General features: G+C 47.7%; 1 protein-coding gene across 1 annotated transcript in view; it reads right to left on the bottom strand.

Moving 5' to 3' along the window:
* Positions 1 to 21,509, bottom strand: part of Myo10 (myosin X) — a 193,209-nt gene that overhangs the window by 148,557 nt on the left and 23,143 nt on the right. The gene's annotated exons all lie outside the window — the stretch shown is intronic.

Here is a 21,509-nt window from a genome sequence, read left to right as displayed (position 1 = left end):
CCCAGACAGCTGCAGCTTGAGGCGCTTAGGTTTTAACAACGGACAGGATCTTTTTACCCTGGTCTCCCCCTTTTATTGTCCCCCAAAACAAATGATCAGTGGCTTAAGCAATGACCCAGGGAGGTCACAAATCAGCCTTCCAATTCCTTTCTCTTTAAAAACAAAGATTTTTAATGACACATGACATGTGTAGGTGCAATGATGTGCTTGTGCCCAAGAGAAGGGGTCAGCTCTCCTCAAGCTCTAGTTACAGGACTGGTTGTGGGCCTCCTGAAGTAGGCGCTGGGAACAGAACTTGAGTTACACATATAACATGTATACCACTCTCTCATTCCTAAAAAGGGAAATCTACAAGATGGAGGGTTGACTGACTTCTTCCCTCCATACAGACAGGATGTGATTTAAGAACCGCCAGGCAGGTCCGAAAGCCTTTGCGGGGACCAGTATCTCCAGGACCCTAGATAAGTCAGCTGGGATTTACCAAGCTAAATCCCAAGGCCCCAGGAGGAAGGGGACACATGCTCAGGAGTCGATCATTCTTAAGATCAAGGTGGCCAGAGGCTGTAAGGGTGACAAAGCCCCTTCCTCACTGCCTAACACACTTGATTGTCCCGTGAGCTTGGAGACTCCCAGGCCCCAGGGATGACCCTGTGGAAGGCCTTTCCTTCTGCACATGTTGGCGGCTTTAGGTCATCAGGTCGATCCACAGTTCCTTAGCCGTCCCCTCAGAGGACTGGAGTTCTCCACTGTAAAGGTGGGAGACAGCATCAAACACTAATATGAAAAGAAATGTCTCACTGAAGTCCTGAGGACTATTTAAAGAACACCCGTGCCAACTGGGCCGAGTTCCCCTCTCCCCTCAGGCCTGTCACGTCCCTCTGACTCCCGACTTTGGACTGAGACACTGGAAACACATGGAAAGAGTGACACCAAGGCTGTCAGACCCGATTTCTTTATTAGCAAACAGCCGCGTCCTAAAAGAACATTGACTTCAGACATCCGCTAAGACTGTTCTCGCAAATGTTACTCCACACCTGAAAAATTCCAGGAAAGGGCTTCCAAATGCCTGAATGACTTTATTAATTTTTTTTTTAAATTTATGCACTAGAGACTGCAGTGGGTGAAAAATTTTGAATGACCTCAAAATATACATGCGCATATCCACACGTGCATATATACACTAAAGTTAAAATATGAAATGGTGATTAATTTGCACGTTCACCACAAAACCACAAATGTCTGCCATGACTCTCACCTACGTTATTTTCAACAGAAAAGAAGCCCACAGCACCATATCCTAATTTATTAACTTTGTCTACTTAATAAGAGTGAAGTGTTGTATTATACATTACCAAATTAATATAAATCTGGCCTAGGGGGTTGGGAAGATGGCTCAGTTGGTAAAGTGCTCGCTGCAGATGCCAGACAGGCTGAGTTAAGAACCCCCCAGAATGTATGTAAAAAGCCAGGCACAGTGGCATTCAACTTTAACCCCAGTATGGGGGAGGCAGGCGGCAATCTTCCAGCTTGCTGGCCAGCTAGTCTAAAGTAATTGATGGGCTAATTGATGAGCTTTAGGTTCAGTGAAAGACCTGTGCTAAGAGAAAGAAAAGGGTAGAGTTGATTGAGAAAGACACTGAACACTGATCTCTGGCCTCTACACACATGCACAAACCCCTTCATGTGTACACGCACACACACACACCGACCAGGAGAGCCGGGTTAACAGAAACCTCTGGACTTTCAGAAAGCACAAAGAGTATTTGACTGTGTAGTTTCCTCAGCCTCAGGGTCTTGACTTTGGTCTCTTTCGGTTCTCCACAGCTCTTGTTGACTTGCTACCTGATCAAACACACAGCGCAGCTCTGGGTCCAAAGGTCTTTTTAACAGGTGTGAGGTGCTGCTGATAAAGAGCCTTTATGAGACTTCATACTCAGAGCGGGGCCAGTCCCCTCCGACACTCACCTTCCACAAGGAGGAGAATGCATCGGGAACACTCTGCTCTTGGGAAACACAGAATTCACCCCGCAAACCAAGACGGTGAAAAGGCTATTTCTGCGCAGAGGGCTCTCCGTGGTTTCCTTGGATCCCCTGCCCCGACACCCCCTCCCCCCACTTTTCCTGCTTGCATTGCATCGGAGCAGGATGTCCAGGTCTAGAAGAGGCCACCCACAGGGACTTGGATTTAATAAGTTCACAAGCGGACATTTACCAGACCCTCCGACTCTGAGGAGAGAAGAAAACTTCGCCTGCCATATGTAAACTATTATAGTCTGTCATTGTTAAATAAGGCTGATAATTCAATACACAATGCAGGCAACCTAACATATGGAGAAAGCTCACAATTCGAGTAAAAATCGCCTTTTATAAGCAAGTGGAACATGTTGAATCCTAACGTACACATTTTACCAAAATGCAGACATGTTCTCATCTTAAAAATCTGAGATGGATATTCAAGCATTAAATTTAACAACTGAAAAACTTGGAGAACTTAATATCCAGTAACGTTTTTTGCAACACAAAGCCTACAACATCACCTCTCCTTTGATCTTCTGAACAATCCAGTAGAGAGGCAAATAATACTCTTTTTCTTCAAAAGTGTGGTTCATGGGAATTCCATTTTCAGTGGCCAGTGATTTCCAGGAGAAAATAAAAAAAAAACGTTCTACCAACTGCAGGTGGAGATGCAGAGACCAGCATAACGGGAGGTATATTCACTTTGTAATGCAGTCAGTTATGTTAAAAAACATAAGCCAGAGCTTATTGTGCATATAGTCCAGCCATGCAATCCCTAGACATCGACAAAGGAAAGAAAAACTCCTGAGAGTTTAATCAGAACCTCCTGATAAGGTTAAAAAAAAAAATTAAACAAATCTGAGATGGTTAATATTGATTGGTCATTTGACAGGATGTAGAGTCACTGGGGAGACAGGCCTCTGGGCACACCTGTGAGTGGTTATCTTAACTGGGTTCAGGAAGAAGGAAGACCCAGGCTAAAAGAAGATGGCACCATGCCCTCAGCTTAAGTCCTGGACTGTATGAAAAATGTAACAAGTCTTCATTCCCCATAGCTGCCTCAAGCTCCTTCCTCCATGCCCCTCCCAGCATGGTGGGCTGCTGGACCTTTGAACTGTGAGGCAAAGTAAACCCTCCCTCCCCTGCCATCCTCCCCTCACCATCCTCCCCCTACCAGCCATCCTCCCCCACCTCCGCCATCCTCCCCCACCTCCGCCATCCTCCCCCACCTCCGCCATCCTCCCCCACCAAGGTGTTCTTGTTGGGTATTCTATCACAGCAACAGGAAAGCAGTTACCAGGGAAACAGTAACTCAGATGAAGCCGGACGCATCCCTCTGTACGGCAGTACTGTTTAGAATAGCCAAACAACTCAGCTGTCTATCAGTTGGTATAGAGTCAGACAAAACATGATACATTCATACGTGACCGCCTCAGAAGCAAGAAAGATAAAGTCACTGGTGTGTTCAATGGTTCCTCCAACAAGAACGAACCTCAGGAACATTGTGGGGAGTAGCCGAGGCCAAACAAATAGGATTACATATTGGAGGCGTCCATTTCACAAGCAGCCTGGAAAGGGTAGATCCACAGACACAGGAGGTAAATAACCTGTGCAGTGCATAGCTATACAGATGGAGCAGAGAGCGTTCGACTGTGCGTCTTCCGTCAGCGTTTCAAATGATTCAAGCTGTTTTTAAAAATTATCAATTTACCAGCTTGATGGCTTCCTACTGGCATATAAATATTCCTAACCACTGTGGAGTAGGAAAGAAAAAAAACCCAAACTCATTTCTACAATTCAGCAACAGAGGAGTCAAGAAACATACCCAAAGTAAATCCATAATGATAAAGTAGTATAAAGACCATATGTTACACACTGAAACTCAGAAGCCCTCGTGTTGAATTCACTTAGTCCCTACGGAGCCTTGGGTGGGGGAACCTAGGAGGCCACTGCAGGCATCGTCAAACCCAAGGCCCACCTAAGGTTGAGTGGAGTGTGCTCAATCACTACCCCACTGGCCAAAGAAAGGATCTTAACCCTGGCCCACCACCTGGGGGACTGCAGCTACACCTCCCCAGGTATGTCAGGACCTAGCTGGCCACCCTCCTTTATTCCATTGTCTATGGCTCCTTCTACCTTTGAGGCAAGATGTATATTACAGGTCTTTACATAGGGAAAATGTGGTCTGCTGACCCCACGCTACCATCAAGACTTCAACCCATTGTTGCCTTAATCACACACCCACAAAACAGAGGGCACATACCCCACCTGAGGGTACTGTCCCTGCACCTGCTCACCGGGGCTACGTAAGGTACCCCACCCGAGGATTCTCTAGCAACTTCTATGACACAACTGCAACTGGTTTCTGATATGTGGTGTGCTGTTGTTCATTTTTTGTTTGTTGTTTGTCTTAAGAACTCAGAAGAGGGCTGACGAGGCCGCTCAGTTGAGAAGAACGCTTGCCTATTGCCCCCCAAATCCAGAAACTCAGCCCCATGTAGAACAGGCCTGGTGGTTCATGCAGCCTAGGTGATTTGAGTGAAATGCCCCATGAGAGCATTTGAGCACTCGGTCCCCAAGTTGGTGGGTTCATGGGGAGAATTAGGAGGAATGGCCTCGACAGCACTGAGGCGGGACTTTGGAGATTTCAGAAACCCTCCCCATTCCCTGAGTCTCCTCTGAATTCTCTCTGTGGATAGAGATGTGAGCGCTCATCTGTGACTATAGTGCTATGCTTACCCAATAGATCCTTACTTTCAAGTTGTTTGGGGCATGGTGTTTTGTCCACAAAGAGAAAGGTAAGTAACTAGACCACCTTTAACTCCAGAGCTGGAGATGGAAAGGAAGGAGGGAGCCATCCTTGGCCACACAGAGTTCAAGGCCAACCTCAGATACCTTAGACACTATCTCCCCATTCAACCCCCACAAATACTCAGGCCTCTAGTGATTTTAGAATGGATCTGATAAATTACTATGAATATTCAAATCTATATGCAGTTCAGCAACCACAGCTTTCCTCTTCTTGCTTGTAACAGGGTAGCTTACAGGGTATAGAAGCCTGGCTCAGGAAAGTGGGGGCAGGGTCCTGTTCCTAACAAAATCCAGACCTGGATGTGGATAATCTATTGTAGTACTATGGTACTATGGCTTTAAATAGCACATCTTCTATGCTACAGTCCCATCCCATGCACATCTACTGGAAGAGATTCCTTTAGACTATAGCAGGTGCTTTTTCCCCCAGTTTCTCTTCACTCAAACCCACATCAAGGAACACATGACCTTCACAGCGCCAAGTTTCTACAGGTTCCTCACCCTTGGCACTACTTTTATCTTGATCCAGATAATTCTTGGTTGATAAGGAGTTGTTCTAGTTGAGAAATAATTCTACAATGAAAACATTACAGACATGGAGAAGTTTTTGAGATTAAAAGCTTACCGCTATTGACCTAATTCACGGACAATGGACTCTGTTGTCTCGAGTCTGTGGCCCTGGACAATCTCATGAAGTAGGGACCAGGTGAGGTACACCCGGAACAGATCCAGCTTCTGGCAGCAAGAAAGCAAGGTGCACACAGGCAGGACACTGCAGCAGCATAACCCAAACTGTGACAAACACCACGGAGAGTCCATGGGGACCGGCAGTTTGGTGGGTATCACGGCGATACTGTCATTTTCCCCCTCCCACTGTGGTCCCTGGGTGCTTTGCTGGTTTGGTGGCTTGGTTTGGGTTTGATTTTAATGGAAACCCACCCTGTAATAGTTGTACAAAGATGGCTGGAACTGCAGAGACAACACATGCACTGCAGACTTTAACCTCAGGCGCTAACTTGATCCTCAAATGTTTGCAAAACCCCAATGTAAAACTCAGAAAGCCCGGGCTTGGCTCAAGCAAGGATGAAGAATGGGGCAAAGCAAAGGGCATAAGCATTCATCCCAAGTGAGCATGGAAAAGAATTGCACCATCTGGCCAGGAGTCAGGGGCTCACTGTAGGTGCAAGGGGAAGGTCTACTGGACACCCCCTCCCAAGAAGGCTGCATCCTACACCAGTGAGGACCTAGAAACAGAACAATTACTGCAGGCACTCCCCTGGCCGAGCCATGTAGGCATCCAACAGCAGTGGTAGTCTTTACACACCCTCAACATCTTTTAGAAAGCAAGCAGAGGCATGGTCACACAAAAGACCCCACGGACACACTTCCTCTTCTCAAGGCTACAGGTACTGAACCTGAGGCTGAGGTTGACAATCATTTGTGAACTTCAGATTCGGAAGAGGAAAGTCTCAACTTGGCCCACAGTTGTACTGGCTCTGAGTAACAGATGGGTGGATTTTTACTCCAGCCAAGAGAGAGATCAAAGTCAAAGATGAGGCCAAAGTAGCATCATCCCATGTTCTTTGGAGAAAAGTGCAATAAAGAGGAGGTGGGAGAGGCAGAGGCAGGCGGAGTTCTGAGTTCGAGGCCAGCCTGGTCTACAGAGTTCCAGGACAGCCAGGGCTATACAGAGAAACCCTGTTTCGAAAAACAAAAACAAACAAACAAACAATAAATGCGAGAGAGAGAGAGAGAGAGAGAGAGAGAGAGAGAGAGAGAGAGAGAGAGAGAGAGAACGAACACACTTTGGGAACCTCTGGCTGCTACTGATGAAAATAAGTGGTTTAAGAATCTTGAATGTGTATTGTTTTGCTTTGTTTGCTTGTCTTGTTTGGGTGTGGAGCAATGACAGCAGTCCATGTTTGACACAGGCAACACCTGCTTTATTGAACAGGGAGAAATCTCCCGGGAGCTCAGCTGGAAGCTTCCACCCCCTGGCTAGCAGGCCTCTTGCTGCAGGAGCTGTAACTCTCTAAGAGGGGTGAGGGGGGTCATCATCAATGTCACCCAGCTACAAACCCTGTGAAGACAGTAACAAGCCACCCTCAAGGCCCAGCCTCTGGGACAGCAGTGGCATAAAGAATATACGAGCATCCAAACTACTGTTTGCACCTCAGCAGATGGGATCTGACACCGCTAATCAACCAAAAACCTGACACCAGGTAGGTCCCAGACTGAGGGAAGAGACTATTATTATTATGCTGCTAAGTGACCATGGCAACCAAAAGACTCTCGATGGCATATTGCTGCACCCATAGGTAGGCGCAATGCACAGCTCTCAGCAGAGATGGGAACTCGCCCAGAGACTCACGACTGGACATTGTGGACAGTGGGAGACTTGGAACCGATTACCCCTAAATGAGATATCTGTATGACACTCTTGCAGGCTCAGGATTCACACAACAGAGCAGACAGAAAGACTGTAAGAGCCAGAGGTGGTGGGTGACTTCAAGGAAGCGGCACTTTCCAGACACGACAGAGTCCACAAACATAGGAACTCACGGAGACTGTGACAGCAGGCACAAAACCTGTGCAAGTTCAAGCCAGACAAAAACCCCTGCAGGGAGGAGGTGGCGGCGGCACAAAGTCCCACCCCTAATCATGAACCCTGAAATAGATATCCGCTGGAAGAAGGAAATCAGTTGTCTCCAGTGTAGTGATACTGAGGTATCAGTCACACTCCAGGGCAGGCCCCACAAATCATGCTCTGTGTGTGTGTGTGTGTGTGTGTGTGTGTGTGTGTGTGTAAAGAGAGAGAAATTAGGTGGGTAAGGAGGTGAGGGAGGATACAAGAGGAGTTGGGGGGAGGAAAATAGTATGGTCAAAATATATCATGAAATTCTCAAAGAATATACAAACGCATTTTAAAACTTCAATCACAGACATAAAATCATTCCCATTCCCAAAAACTATGCCGGAGGAACTGATAACTCCCCAGGCCGGCCCACAGAAATTCTTAATAGCACCGTTACAAAAGCTGACTCTCTTCTTCCAGCTGAATGATGGATAGAATGAAACTCAGGGCCTCAGGCTAGGCAGGAAGCCTGAGAACAACTTGGCATCACCAAGATGACACAGGCAATGGGGAAAGAGAAGCAGGCAGGGAAAGAGAACAGTAGGAGGTCTTTTATTACCAATAAACTACCCTGTGCTCCCCAGGTAAGGCTACAAAAAACGCATTGGCTCCTCCCATTCCCAATCAAAACCAAAACCACAAAAAAAGGAAGCTTTGTGGCCAGACATTGAGTCAGGAGTGTGTGAGGCTGCCAAGGGCTCTTCTCATGGCTGCTGGGTCTCTGCGAGCCAAGTCAGACTTCCTTCTTAAGTCTTATTCCCCCCACCTTTTCCACAATTTCTTTTGTTTGTTTGTTTTTTTGGTTTTTCAAGACAGGGTGTTTCTCTGTGTAGCTCTGGCTGTCCTGGAACTCATTTTGTAGACCAAGCTGGCCTTGAACTCAGAAATCTGCCTGCCTCTGCCTCCCGAGTGCTGGGATTAAAGGCATGCGCCACTATGCCCGGCATCTATGATTTCTTAAAACACCTGTCCAGTTACTCTTCCCCCCCCCCGATCCCCCACCCTGAAATGCCCTCTGTAGACCAGGCTGGCCTCAAACTTGGATCCACCTGTCTCTGCCTCCCAATTGCTGGGATTAAAGGCATGTGATACCATGTTCAATCAGTTACTATTTTGAACTGCTAAGACAAAGGGGGAGGGGGGGAATTCCAGAAACAAGTTGATGCTGAAAGAAATCACATTTGTCCAAATTCCTGAGCCTGCCCCCAAACTTGCAGAAATGTGATGGTGTAAGAAACAAAGATGGAGGTCAAATGACCCCCAACTCCTCCTGTCCGCCTCCAGATAACTGAAGGCATAGGATGAATTGGTGATTCTTTGTCATGTATAGACAAGGACCTTCAGAAGACATCCTGAAAGCAATTCGCACATGTACCTAAGGACAATTATCAATCACTTCTGCACACTCTACAAAGCAAGGGGACAAGTCACTTGTGTGATGCATGGTAAGTTGAGCTTGTGAGCATCAGTGCTGCAAGCTTCTACCCAACAGGGCAGTGTCTGTATTCTGGTCCTGCTCTTGGCACCTTCTTGGGCCACACCCAGCGGCTTCCAGCATCAGTCCTGCCTTACTTTAGCCTCATTCTGAAAGCCTTGCAAGGGACAGGGAAACATACAGGCACCATCTGCCCAACCGCACGCTCTGGCTTTCCCTCCAAACCACCAGAGCTACAATGTCACCTGTGGCCACTTATGAGGCATTTAAAAATAACTTAGTCATTTAAAAATAACCCATCAGGAAGGGGGGAAGGTGGCCCAGGAGGGAGTAAGGAACACCTACTGTGACATTGGTGTCTGCCTGTGTCCCTCCTGGTGCCAGCCAAGATTTTATTGAAATAAATGTACTTCACTCCTGCATGAAATCCATCCTCACGACTTTCCATATTTCTTCTTCTCTCTCCTCTCCTGAGATTTGGAAACTGTGTGACACGCCTATTTAAGTAGGAGTGGGGCCTGTGTGATGGCTCAGCAGGTGAAGGCGATTGCCAGCAAACCTGGCAACCAGTGTTTAATCCCCGGGACACGCATGTAGAAAAGAACTGACTGGCACTAAGTAGCTTCCGGCCTCCACCCCGGTGTTGTACCCTCAGCGTACTTGCACACATACACAAATAAAACAAATATTTAAATATTGTAAGTCGTTTGTTTTGTTTTTTCAAGACAGGGTTTTCTCTGTATAGCCCTGGCTGGCTTTGAATTCACTGGTCTAACCTGCCTCTGCCTCTCAAGTGCTGGAACTAAAGGCCTGTGCCACCACTGTCCGCCTTATTTTTAAGTCTTTAAAAATTTTAAAAATAAAAAGTAAAAAGCCGAGGCCACGGCAGAATAATAATAATGTGTGAGACCCAGCGCCTCCTCAGCGCCAAAACAACAAAACCCACTTTACCAACCCACTCTTGTGCCGAAGAAGGGGTGATGCTCTCAGACAGGGTCACTCCTCTGGCTGGGGCGCCCTCAGAAGCAAGGGCTGGGATCTCAGACACTCCTTCACAAACCAGTGATCGAATAGGGGGTGGGGGTGGGGGGTTTAATGGGAGGGTGATGGGGAGGGGGAGTGGGGGGAGGGGACAGAGACACACTATTGCTTCAAAGTGAAGGTCTCAGTTTATGAAGTTTGCAAACACACTAAGAAGTGGCAAAGAGAAAACACTAAGCTGCATCCATCCCCCACGCCCGCATCCTCTGTCACAGTTGCACCGAGGAACACGAGAGGTGCACGTTCTAGTTAGACTCCCCCAGACTTCCCAGTCCCCCTTTCCCTATCTCGGAACAGCCTCCGGAGCATTGTGTCTAGTGCTGCATCTCCCTGGTTCAGTTTCTCAGACGGTTGCTTGATAGCCTTGACAATTTGTGACAATTTGGAGGAGCTCTGGTCATGGAGCTGCAGAATGTCCTTCAGCTAATGATGCTTGGGCGTGTCCTGGTCACACTGTAGTCAGGCTTTGTGGTCTGAATGAATTCTCGATATTGCACGTGTTGGAACCGTGGTCCCACCTGGATGAGTAGAAGTCTAGGTGTGGGGAAAGTGGCTTTGACAAAGGGCTTGCTCTGTCTCCCCAGATGATGTCTCAGTCAGATCATGATGTAGGGGCCTCACCAACCATCAGCTGAACTTACCCTCCTTCAGAACTGTGAGCAAAGCAAACATTATCCTTCATAAATTACTAGCCTTGGGCACTTCATTTTGGCATACAGAATAGACCAGGCCTAGGTTTTGAGTGACAACTCAGTCCTGGGTGTCATATCAGACTGCCTTTAAGGAATCTTTATCGCACTTCACCAAGGGTATACACGTGCAGTAGGCTCCAGGAGCCTCTTTTTTATTTCGTATTTTTGGGGTGTCAACAGAACAGGGATATAATATAATCTCCCGCTGGGAGCCACGGGGCAAAAAACGAGCAATACTGAGAAGACAGACGGCTGAACAATTGTTCAGTGGTTTTGTTCAATGATGCTGGGTCCAGTGAATCTAAACTTCATGCCAGGAGAAAGAATTTGGGAAATGTATTCTGAGTACCACAGCCAGCATGTGTATGACACACATAGAGACAAAGATATACACACAGAGAAAGAGAGACAGAGATACACAAACATACACAGAGACAGAGACACACAAACACAGAAAGAGCAAGAGAGCGAGAGCGAGAGAGAGAGAGAGAGAGAGAGAGAGAGAGAGAGACAAACAGAGAGAGAGAAAGACAGTGAGACAGAGTCAGAGACATACAGAGACAGAGACACACAAACACAGAAAGAGCAAGAGAGCGAGAGAGTGCAAGAGAGCAGCCGCACGCACGAGAGAGAGAGAGAGAGAGAGAGAGAGAGAGAGAGAGAGAGAGAGAGGAAGAGAGAGAGGGAGGAAGAGAGAGGAAGAAAGAGAGAGAGAGGGAGGAAGAGAGGAAGAAAGAGAGAGGGAGGAAGAGAGAGAGAGGGAGGAAGAGAGAGAGAGAGAGAGAGAGAGAGAGAGAGAGACAGACAGACAGACAGGAGCAAGGAGACAGCCAGCCACAGGTTCTGGGATCTGAATGGGCCTAGTCCCTAGAGGCAAACGGAAGCCTGGAGCTGAAAGGCCCAGTTTTCTGCAAAGTGCCAACTGAGGTTGAAACTCCCTGTAAATGGGTTTACAGAGCTCCCCTTAATGATCACCCATAACTATTAACAGCACCACACAGCTCAACAATGGAGACATTCACCTTTGTCTAGCCCAGGAACAAACAGTCTAAGACACCTTAGGGCCCAGCTCTGGAAGTCACTAACTGCCTTTGGGGCCAATGACTTGTGGACAAAATGACTTCCACAAACAATACAGTGTCTTTGTTCTTCAAATTGCATTTACAAGGCACAAGCACTCGTCATCTTGAAGGATTAGGCTTCACTTGGATCTCCCTGCTCCACACTTGGAAACCCTCAAAGTCACCAGTAGAATGACTACACCGGGAGGCTGAGGCTTAGTCAAAGCACACTGAGCTGAGCAGAGGATACTCCTCACCTCAGTTCAAAACAAAGGCCTCAACCTCCCTCTCAGCCAGGAAGCCTGCATCACTCAGAGTAACTCCCTAGGCTAAAAACTCTAGAAACCCCAACTTTCATAAACCACGCCTGCAGCAATTCAGCGCCCATGACCACCATCACTCACTGCAGCTTCACTTGGCTGGAAGAACGCACAGGTGAGTGCGCGTACAAAGAGCTGCATCCATCCGATCAGGATGCTGCTCCCCAAACAGTACCAGCAAGTGAGCGGCAGTCCCAACTGCTCGCCCCTTCCCCTGTAAGACCCTGCTCCCTCTTGTCGGAGAAGTTAAGCCCTGTCTTCGGTTCACAGGCAGGACTAGAAAAACTGTGCGCAAAGTCAGCCATGACTCAGGCTGCAGTCAGTCAGCAGTGGCCAGCAAATTTCCCATCAGCTCTCACAGGATGGGGACTTTCATGATTTCCTACACAGTAGAGTCAAGCTACAGGGGAGACTTCAAACGTGTTGCTAGTACCCAAGGACAAAGAGGAGATGTGAAAAACTTCAGCCTGAGGGCTGGGCCTTCCGTGCATGCCAGTGGCTGGAGTTGGTCTGGCTGGAATGAGGCAGGGTCTTCCGGCTGGTGGCTAAATGACAGTTCCTTTCCTTTAGGGTATGCAAACTCACCAATCCAGTGACTATCTTAGCTAGGGTTTATCACCGATGAAGCATCATGACTAAAATCAGCCTGGGGAGGAAAGGGTTGGTTTGGCTTACATATCCTGAATCACAGTCCACTGAGGGAAACCAAAGCAGAAAAGCAAACTGACAGGAACCTGGAGGCAGGAGCTGATCCAGAGGCCATGGAGGGCGCTACTTCCTAGCTTGCTCCCCATGGCTTCTTTAGCCTGCTTTTTTTAAATATAGAACCAGAGACCACTAGCCCTGGGTGGTACAACCCAGATTGGGCTGGACTCTCTCACAACCACTAATTAAGAAAATGCCCTAAAGGCCCTGCCTACAGCATAGTCTTCAGGGGCATTTTGTCAGTTGAGGTTCCCTCCCCTCAGACAACTCTGACTTGTATAAACTAGACAGAATTAACGGAGCCAGCACAGACCCTCAAATCTACTCTCACTGGGAAAACATCCCAAGAAGCAGACAGCAGCTTTCAGCTTAGACACAGACCACAGGTATAGAGCCACGGATGCAAAGAGCTGGTCCTAGAGGGAAAAGCCTCAGCTCCAAGCAAAGCCGAGGAGGAACAGGGGGACATAAATATTCTGTCCACCGATGGACCTCACCACTCCTAAGGAATTTACTATGAAACCCTAGGAGACACTTCCACAGCTATAATTTCCCTCTATAATGAACACCCAGTGCGACCCAAGTTCTTGCTTTGAAATTATTGAGTTGAAAGGTCAGTGTAAAAAATGTCATTTAAAGCATTTTAAAAAGTTCCCACAGAGGCGCATGTGTGACCAAACAGCTTGCTAAACCAAGGCTTTTGTGTGTCCAAAGTCCCTACCCAGGAAACTGAGCCACCAATGCAACAGTTGTGAGAGGTGGGCCTCTGGGAGTTGTTGGGTCATGAGGGCAAAGGCTCATGAGTGGACTGATGGTCATATTTAGGGAGGGGATGAGTTATCACCCTTGAGGGCTCCAGAAAGAAAGTGGGGGCTCCCTTCTATCTCTATTCAGAGAAATAAAGCTTTAGAAGCTCAGGCAGTTTCAGCCAGGCTACTCTTTGTTAGTACACCTTGGGGACTCTGCCATGCGCGGACACTGAGAAGGTACCACAGCATCCCACTCTACAGCATCGGCAGTTGCCCTCCAAGTGTCTGGCGCAAGCATCTCTGTATAGATGCACATCTGAGAAGCCCACACCTCTCTGTTCTTCAACTGACAAGGAACCTTAATCCTTCCACACAAAGCACAATGCTGCGCCCACTCGTCCCCCACGGCAAGCTGGAAGATCTCTCTCCAGCTGCACAATCTAAATGCTTTTGTTTTCCGTACAAATGTCACAAAGGGTTGTCAACAGGACAACAAATATCTACAAAAACACCCTCTGCTCGGATGCTACACAGAAAGATACATCTTCTTGGGTAACCTGTTTAAGAGGAGAAGTTCTAGCATCATTGGAAACAGCAGAGCCAACAGGGTGCAAATGTTTCGTTTCTTGGAAAAAGAACGGAAATGGCTCTGGAGGGGTTGCTCAAGCAGTTGGTTGGGAGCACCGACTGGTCTTCCAGAAGACCAGCATTCAGTTCCCACTGCACACCACCTGTGGTGGCTCAGAACTGCCTGGAAATACCGTTCCAAGGGAGCCTACGCCGCCTTCGGGCTTTTGTGAACACGAGCTACACATGTAATTCATGTCTACATAAGCAGGTAACTGCACGAGAACACAAAAGTAAAGAAAGGAATCTGAAGGGAGAGCGAAAGGGCTCTAAGGGGTTTCTGCTACTGCTGCTGTCTGCACATACACTGAGACTCAGGCTGGCAAATGTTAGCCGTGCACACATGGGGACCTGGGTTCAGATCCCCAGTGCCCTGGGGGAAAGCTGGGCATGGAGACAAAGTCTGGAATCTTAGTTCTAGAAAGGCAGACAGAAGTAGGCCTCCTCCAGCGTCAGTGAGAAATCCTGAAACGAAGGGGGTGGGGAAATGAAGAAAGAATGTATAGAAGCAATGGAGGAAGGCACTCAGGGCTGACCTCTGTATGTACACTTCCTCATGTGAACATACACTCCACACTCCATCCACAACACACTCTGAACAAGAAAATTTTACTTAAGAATGTAGGCACATCAGAGAAATACAAGCAATAGCAAATTGGTCCCCGGCAGCACCAACTCACCAAACGTGTGTGAGCCCAAAGGGTGACTAAAGGTCTCCAGCCACTAATCAGGACTCCGCCTTGGTCTAAGAAAGCTGACCTACAGCACACACACCCTCCTGTCAACAGTCGCAGATGCCAGATAAGCGGACATTCTGGGCCACACACCGCTGGCAGGCAGGGAAGTGAAATTCCCCAGGAGGCTGTGTGGGGCAGCAGTGGGAAACAGCCAGAGCTCTTCCCTGGCTCGGGAGATAAAGCTTTCCGGAGCCTCCTTCAGTTCCTTATGGACCTTTCTCATCTGCCTGTTAACGTTCTCAGGTGGAGCAGTGGATGCAATTGTTAAACGTGAGTCACATTAAAAATAATTGCTGGAGAAATAGGTCAGTTGGCAAAGTATGTATATGCAAGCACGAAGTCCCAAGTTCAAACCCCAGCACCCAGTTAAAAAAAAAAAAAGAAAANAAAAAAAAAAAAAGGCAGGTTGTCTTAGCCTGTTTGTAATTCCAGCACTGTGGGGGATTTTCTTGATGTGGGGGGCGGGGGGTGGGCCCAGCTTACAGTGGGTAGTGTCACCCCTGGGTAGGTGGCCCTTCATGGTATAAGACAGCAGGCTGAGCAAGAGAACAACCCAGCCCGCAGCACTCCACTTCCTCTGCTTCATTCCCTGCCTCCAGGCTCCTGCCCTGAGCTCCTGCCCTGTCTCCTCGAGGGATGGTAAACTGTAACCCTTTCCTCCCCAAGCTGCTTTTGGTGTTAGTGTTTATCATAGCAGTAAAAAGAAAACCAGGACAGCTCTCAATCCACATCACCGCAATTCCAAGATGCTATCAATCCAAGAAAGGGACACTCCTTTCCAACACTCATTCTTTTTTTTTTTTTTTTTTTTTTTTTTGAGACAGGGTTTCTCTGTATGGCCCTGGCTGTCCTGGAACTCACTTTGTAGACCAGGCTGGCCTCGAACTCAGAAATCCGCCTGCCTCTGCCTCCCGAGTGCTGGGATTAAAGGCGTGTGCCACCACGACCCGCTCCAACACTCACTCTTAAAAAGGGGTGTTAGACCCACACCTCTTAGTTTGGAATATCTGTTTCTCAACTGAGGGTCTCAGCCCCTTTGGTGGGGGGGGGACTCTATCTCTAAGAATATCTACATTACAATTCATAACTGGCAAAATTACAGTTATGAAGTAGCAATGAAATCATTTTATGGTTGGTCACCACAGCATCAGGAAGGTTGAGAACCACTGCTCTAGAGCTACATGTGGCTGAAGAGACTTGACCATGCATGTCTACACCCTAAGACTAGTAACTGTGGGCACAAGAGCGGTGTGCGAGCACAGATAAAGGACAGACTTGTTAAAACCTTTCTGTTCGCCTGTCCCCATTCCGGGTACCAATCTGCCTAGTGACAATGGGGAACGTGCATATGAATTCCTCCTGTGTTACCCGCCCCACTCTGACCTACTTTTCTTCAACATTCATGATGGGGAGAAGCAGAAAAATCTTTTTCTTTACCTCTGGAATTAAAAAAGGATTTTGACTAAATCAAGTGTGAAGCCAAGTGAATTCTCCAGGTTCCGGCACAGAAGGTGACTGACCCACCAGAGAAACTTAGCATTTACGCTTCCCATGACACTGCTGACCAAAACAGACGAAGAAAGGCAAGTGTTTGCTACAACACGAACTCACAGCAATTTCCACGGCAGTGTTGTCTAAACTCTTGAACTCTTAATTACACAGGTAGTGGGTGGTTTAGAGTTAGGCCAAGTAACACTGGGTAACTAATTCCGCCGTGGGCAGCTTAATGTGAGCTTCCACCTCAAACCTGCCCCTCCTCCTCCCAATCAGGGCTTTAATGCGATGGCGGGAGGAGGAGGATTGCTTTGTGGATTTAATGGTGGGCTACACTAAGTGTATGTTGGAGTTTCTACAGGTTAGCTGCTGCAATGTGTCCGAGAAAAAGAAAAAAAACACTCTCGAATGTAAAATATTAGTGACCTTGTACCCTCTCACCACTGACCCCAAAACCCAACAGGGAAGCAAGCAGCTCTCAGAAAAACTCAGCTTTCCAAAAACCAGGGGATTACCCCGGTAGGGGACACAAGTTCTATCCAGGTCAACATTTCTCAATGACATTTTTGCCCAGTTCCCCTGACCCTATGCATCTTAAATGTATGCCACTTTGGTCCTGACTGATAACTCTTTTAATGCCTTTTTTTTTTTTCATTGCAAAAAAAAAAAATTCTCTCCTTGGGGTACCCAATGACTCAAATAGAATCTGACATTTCTCTCAGACACCCTCCCCTTCCCTTTTCCTAGGTCTCACCCAGGCTGTGAGTCTTTTGCCCCAACCTAAACTAAGCCTCTGCAGGCTGCTCTGCTCATGTGCAAATGGACCATTCACGCTCCTCTCTTCCATTCTGGAAGACCCTCCCACTCATTAAGCTACCAGACTCAGTCAAGACTGCTGTGAGGGTTGGAGTGAGAAAGGCTCCCACGGGCTCTGATTTGAATGCTTGGTCTCTAGTTGGTAGAACTATTTGGGAAGGATTAGGAGGTGTGGCCTTCTGGGAGGAGGTGTCACTGGGGGTGGGCTTTGAGGTTTCAGAAGCCCACCTGCCCCTCCCAAGCATGCTCTCCCTCCCCCACCCTCCACACTGTGTGCTTGTGGATCGGATGTAAGCTCTCATCTATTGCTCTAACACCATGCCTGCCTCCCTGTCAGGCCTTCTAACCCCCATATAAAATGCTTTCTTTTATAAGTTGCCTTGGTCTAGTGTTTTGTCATAGCAATAGAAAAATAGAAAGTAACTAAGAGAAAAAAAAAGTGACTAAGACAATTGCCCCCTGCCATAGCTTCTTTTTAGACCACCACTGCTTATCCATCCCCCTGTCCTGGCTCAGTGTGATGTCTGGCTTCAGGAAGGCACTGAAGTGGGAAAGCAATGGAAAATTCAGAGCAAAGATCCAAGAACGTGATGAACCTAACCCCACCCACACTGCCACCAGACCCGAAGATTGACTTGCTAGCCACTAAGACCTCCATCGCTAGGTTCAATTCTCCTTCCCAAGTATCTAAACAGATGAGAAGATTCACCTATTACTAAAGTTCATACCTATATGCACCAATAATAAAAGTGATAGGAACACTCTTAAGTTCTCTGTAAATACCAGTGAGCTCTATGGAGTCCCCTGTCCAGGAGCCAAGCATACCACCACCTGAATAACTCACATGCTGTCTCAATGGTAGACCAGATGTCTGAAAGATGGAGGGGGGCAGTATTAAGAATTTCCACCCCACTGCTACTTTCCCGGGCCAGACCATCATGAAGCTACATTTTCCACATGGGCACGGGCACTCAGAAAATGACTGGTCTGAGGAGCTGTTTGTTTTCTCAGCCCACACTGAGGCATGCAGGGGTGCTCTCAAGAGCGCTGACCTGGTGTTTTATTTCCTTCATGCATCCCAAGGTATGTTCTTACCTTTCAGCAAATTCTTTTTGCCTGGCAAACCACCACCTAAAATTCCAAGATGTGTTCATTCTACAAATATTGATCTAATCCTCATGACTGGCCAGGCACTGAGTCATGGCCAAGAGGAGCATAGAATTCAATGGCAGCAACATGACATTCAGACTCCTGCTGCTCAGAATTCCCTCCTGGCCAGGTGACTGGAAAATGGCTGTAAGGACAACAAACAAAGTGTCTAGGGGCTGACCACTGATCTGGGCACTTCCTTCCCACTAACTTCTTTTTACAACAGCTGGCGAGTGAGTGAGTCACGATCTGCTCCCATTCTACAGATGTGGGAACCACTGCTGAGAAGAAGAAACTTGCCCAAGGTCCCAAGGCTAGCAGGTGGCAGAGCGAGTTTGGGGTTCCTTTTCCTTTTTTATTTTTCAAATAGTTTTATTGCTGTATAATTTACAAACCATAAAATTAATGGTGCCTAGGCAGGTCCAACCTTGCAACAACACACAATACCCTCCTCCTACTCCCTATCCCTTAGCTTTCCTAGTTTACAAAATATAGGAATAATCTGTGCTCCTCGGCACAGCTAGGAAGCCTGGTAAAGGAAAAATAATAGTCAATCCACGCAGCCCCGGGCCTGGCATGGAGGACTGTGCAAACTCGAGTCTGTCGTCCATGAGTTTAGTCCAAAACAAAACTGTGCATTACAGAGAGGAGCCACAATAAAGTACATAGGGAAAGAAAATTTGAGTACAGAGAGAACTATCTCAAAAGGGAACTTTATTAAAAGGGTCTCCCATCTCGGAAGCTGACAGGTTTGAAAGGATGGGCCTGTTTGGCAATGATGAGTTAGTCTGACTAAACCCACCTAAAGCACTAGCCGGTGCCTCTGCTGAGTCCTGCATCTATGACGCATGAGGGAGAAAGCAATGACTCTTGAATGCTGTAAGGAAACATTCGAAATCTCTTCTCTCCAGAGAACACAGTGGCCTGGGAGCTAACCATTGCATGCTTGGCACCTAAGCCTCTATAAGCAACACCCTCAGGAAGGGACTCCTTGTATCCACTGTGCAGACTGATAAACCTCCCGTCTGTCTGTCTGTCTGGTCACATTCTGAAAGCTTACTGTAGCGACTGAGGGTACTAATCTCCCTGACCTTGAAACCCTCCTTCCCTAACCATTGCTAGAGTGGGAGTCTGTCCTTGGAGCCAGACCCTCCCCACCTACCCCCTGCTTGCCCTCCCCACACCCAATAAGACAGGCAGTGGGAAAGCGGAGAGAATAAACCCAAGGAATATTCACCCAACCATGAGGCCAGCTGCTCTCCCCACAACCAGAGCTGCCTCATGAAACCCAGTTCTTGCTTCACTTCATGAACAGCCTCTGGCCAGGGCAATAGGCCTACTTTATACTTGCACTGATGTACAAGTTCAGCAAAACTAGAAAGTTCCATTCGGGACTCTGCCAAACAAAAAGATGTTTAGCCTAAATGCAACCCATATTCAAATATATTCCACGGATCTCGTGTCCAATGTCATGAAGTGCTTTAGAAAGTAAAACTGTGAATGCTGGGACCAAGAAATCCAACTCCTGATTTCAAAGAAACTTGTTGTTTGTATGAGATTGCCTTGTGTGTGACTCACATACAGACAATGTGTGGATGGCAGGGACTATTTGAGGACTTCAACACTTGTTATAATCCAGCAACTGTGGAGTCTACCTTCCCACTCCGAGTCTTCCAGGTCAAAGACGATAAAAGAGTGTCACCAGACAAAGACGATAAAAGAGTGTCACCAGACTAGGCTGAGCCCATCCTCAAGACCCTAATCAGAAACAAGAGATCATTTAGGAAGATGATGTCACACATGCACAGCCACTACTGTCAAGGTTAGCCCTGGCGAGTGCAGACTTGAGGACATCATCAGGTGAATGAAAGGCCAACCCTTAATTCTACCCACTGCAAGTTCTCCTAGGGCTTCATGAATGTGAGTCTGAGCTCAGGAGAGTCTACTGTATTGTCATTGACCCACGGAATGAAGAAACGCCTTACCATGTCTGTCCCTCTCTCGTAGCCTTACCAGCCATCCTGGCTGTACTCAATGGATAGCACTGACTTCTGTCTGGGCTGAATGAAAGTGACTACAGACACTGTCCTGACAGTCATTCATTCCCACCAGACCTCAGTGGGCTAAAGGGAAGAAGAAGGCCACTGTTACACACCCAACAATTTCACATCCCGCCTTAAATAACTCCTCAGGACTCCATGTCAAAAGCCAGCACAACCCCCAACCACCTTCCCATTGTCCCTTTACACTTCCTTGAGTCTCCATCTTGAACTCTCTACCATCACTGGCTTGCTAAGCTAGAAGAGGGTCCTTCTGGATGCCATGCCCCTCATCCAGAGGGCCTGATGCCTCCACCACTCTTAGTCTTTCTGCAGACACATCTCTTGGCTCCTCTGCTCTCCCCTCAAGCTCTCGGCTCATTCAGAGAAGGCAAGTCACTGATGTTCAAGAATCAGAGGGATGTCACCATTTCAGACAACTCTTCTTGTCTCTGCTCTCTATCAAGTGACAGAGTAGGATTCCAAGTGGATACACACACCCCACCCCCCTAAGCACCACCGTGCCTCAAATGACAGAGCTGAGTTACACAGGGAGACAATCTCCACTCATCCCTAAATGAGTTCTTGGGACTACCATATCCAAAAATTCCAGTGGGACAATGCTAAAATGTTTGTATAAGACATTTACATAAAACAACAGAGACATCTATAAAAACAACGCTTAGAGTACACAACTTCAGTGTAGAGGAGGGCAAGCATACGATTTCTGGTCTGGATTTTCAACTTAGCTAACACAGGGACTGGGAAAGCCCTGCTGTACTGTGTTACCACACAGGAGCATCCGAGAAGAGAGTGCGGAGGAAACTGAATGGAGGTGAAGGAAGAAGTCTCCAGCCACACAACCTCAGGTTCTTGAAAGTTCGGTTCTTCTGAGATGCTGAGGCTGAAAATCTGTCTCTAAGACTGGGAAGTCAGCTCAGCCACCAAAGTGCTTCGGCACAAGCACCTGCATTTTATTCTCTTAAAAAGTCTGTGCTTGGCAGCATGTGCGTGTGATGCTTCCAAGTGCCAGGAAGGGGAGGCAGGCAGGTCCCTGAGGCTCATGGCCAGGCAGCAGAGTCAGGGCAGTAAGACCCAGCCAGCCAGAAACCCCACCTCAAAATAAGGAAGGAAGGAGGGAAGGAGGGAGGGAGAGAAGGAGGGAGGGAGAGAAGGAGAGAG

Source organism: Mus pahari, chromosome 11 (assembly GCF_900095145.1).
Source record: "Mus pahari chromosome 11, PAHARI_EIJ_v1.1, whole genome shotgun sequence".
NCBI lineage: Eukaryota > Metazoa > Chordata > Mammalia > Rodentia > Muridae > Mus > Mus pahari.
The sequence above is the reverse complement of the archived record's forward strand: the minus strand, read 5'-3'. Positions and strand labels throughout refer to the sequence as shown.